Source organism: Lineus longissimus, chromosome 11, assembly GCF_910592395.1.
Source record: "Lineus longissimus chromosome 11, tnLinLong1.2, whole genome shotgun sequence".
In the NCBI taxonomy this organism is placed as follows: domain Eukaryota; kingdom Metazoa; phylum Nemertea; class Pilidiophora; order Heteronemertea; family Lineidae; genus Lineus; species Lineus longissimus.
The window spans coordinates 4,921,755-4,924,709 of NC_088318.1; positions in this window are offsets into that span (position 1 = coordinate 4,921,755).

A 2,955-nucleotide genomic window follows, 5' to 3' on the forward strand; every position below is an offset into this window, starting at 1 on the left:
GATGCAAGGTTGTTTGATGGTAGCCCAGACGCTATTTTACTCAAATCTGTGAAAAATATGAAATTAATGATACTATTCATGATTTATGGCTGACAAGGTATTAATGGCTGCTGTTGGGCGAGGAGATTGAAGATTTTAACATTGGCGACTCGTACACAATCCATCACAAAGAAGACTTCTGTACGTCACGCGCATTAGCTTTGAGCCAGGACACGATATGGTTCTGCACTTTGTAACACAAGAGTCTTTCAAAACAATATTTATTTGAAAGACTCTGGTAACACTAAGCTAGCCAGGCAGCAACATCGTCTGGCAAGTCTTATCAAGTCTTGCATTTAGCACAGACCAAAATGCAAGATATTGTCCTATCATACATGCAGACTCCCGGGGCAGTCCATTGCGTCATCCTAAATGGATCTCATTGGGTGATGAAGGAGGTCGGTCAACTGCGTAGTGAGTGTACCCTATCCCGGCCTTCTTTGGATGTGACTTTGTCTCCATACACCGATTTGAGGCTGTTGTATTTATAATTAAACACCAGGCCACGGAATCTCTCGTCTTTCAACACAACAGGAAGTATACTAGGTGTTGAAAAATAGTTTTGATACTTCTAAAGATAATAATTTTCTTTTTAAAAATGATAATTTTTTAGACACGAAGTTTTTATCGAAAACAATGTGGAAGCTATGGGATTTAGGTTTATGTAAATGACATTAGTCGTTCCTCCGTCATGGGATATCCCTCGAACTATCTGCTGAACAAAGAAGAAAAATTCTGACCGAGCTGGTTTTCTCAAAATTAATGGATTCTAATGATGATAAAAGTAATTTTTTTAAAAAGCTTATTTTCTAAACTTCTAATTTCCAGTTATTGATCTGTTGATGCAAATTACAACAAGCGTCAAAACATCGCTCTCATCAGCACATTAATAGCATCATTGATGAATAATTCATGAGCACGAGATTAATGACGTATTTCCATGACAACGTGCGAGTTTGTGCCACTTCCATTGGGGCGTCAGGTCCGCCGCCCGTCACGTTACTGATATCTAGAGAAACTGGAGCCTTGACCGCTATTCAATATTGTCTACATGTACATCTCCCTCCACACGCGAACGCTTTATGAATTATCATCCAAAGAAAACGGAAGAAATTATGGCTGTTGATCTTCATATCGACCCACGACAGTAGAGGTAAAGAGTTGCCACACGTGCGCGACACGCTGCGAGAGATTGTTACCCAGTTTCGTTACGCAACTTAATGCAGAGGCTTTGGGACATGTATAATATGAAAAAGTGCCACCTCTAGACTCCCGATGCTGTGCGCAAGATTGGTGTGGTCATCAACCGGAAGTAACAACAGAAGAGTACGAGGAGAGCAATACCGGATGGAGAGTACACTCCGGACGCTGTGGACCGCCCTCGTTCCTCACTCATAGAGGGAGGACGATCAGGATGACGAAATGGACTGCATGGAGAGTAAATCACGCCGAATCCTGGATGGAGACAGTTGCATGTGCTCGAGATTGATAGGACGATGGCCATAACTTCAAACATGTTAGGTCACGTGACCCGCTTGGACTCAACTGCGCGCGCACTTGCGGATGAAGGTCGTAAATTTAGGACGGTTGTTTCATAGAAATGATTTAAGACATGTTGTGTTGTTTTCTTTTTCTTTATTGCACTGACATAAAATAGTGATATCAATATGTGGACAATCCATCAACAAGAACATCCCCAGATTGTTTCTGCTCTAAAAATGCCATTTGTCAACGGGGCAATGACCGTTAAATATTTTCCGTTGCAGGGAATTGATCCATTTCAAAAAGAAGTCTTTGACCGAGACTGACTATGAAGCAGAGCATTTTGATTGGTTCATTGCAGATGATCAAGCCGGGGATACAAAATTCCGTACGTTTGATTGGACAATACCACCAAAATTACTCCCAATGTTTTCAGAAATCTCTGAATTGGAAATAAGATGTCTAGTATTATGGAAACTTAGATTTTCAGGTATCATTCATGTTTTAGAGTAATACATGTGCGTTCAGGATTTAGGGGATCACAACCCTGATGTTTTTGCCTAATGCGTTCAGTTTAAGGCATTACGTTCATGAATTTAGGTATATGCTCATTTTTTAGCGTATTTATACGTTCATGTTTTGGGGTATACGTTCATGCTTTAGAGCTCTAATAGTCTCGGGGTTGCATCGAACGGCTTAATCGGGGTTAGAAGGAATGACCATTTCTGAATCCTCATCCATCCATGCCACCTATCATTTCGCCTATGAGCTTTCACCAAGTCAGCTTCCCACCAAACTTTTTTGTTTGTTCATTTTCGTTCCCATCCACTCAAACATCTCGCCGTCAGAAACGAATAGGCAATTCACTTAGGCTGCTTAGAGAGATTGACGAGGCTACTGTTGAATAGATATTACATACAGCACGGCATGTTTTACAATTGCCTATGCTTGTTTTTATGTCGGACTATCAGATGATTTACTGCCCATAAGAAACCTTAAATTATCATTGCTTCTCGATCCAATTGGCTGTTGGGTCACAAACCTACAACCATTGCATATGTAAGATCAACTCCTCGGTCCCCTAAGGTAGGTTCTAGATGCCTTCAAAGATGGCCTCTTGCCCCCGTCGCTTTTCCATAACGCATCACTCGACAGTTCAAGCAGACAGATTTATTTACTAAGATTGTTTTGCGAGTGGTCATTGGCCTTGTGGCCACATAGCTCTTCAGCAATGGTCATTCATCTGTTCCCCCGTGAAGGGTTGGTCAGACCCAATTTCTTTGCAAGATGAAAAACGAGTGCACCTTCTTTTTTTGCTAACACTTTGCTATATCGTAAATATCAACGAAATGGCGGTCTACATATGAGCGGGGTACTTTTTTGTTGAAAAAACGAAAATCGTTATCACCAAAAGAAGCAACTATCAGCTTTAAA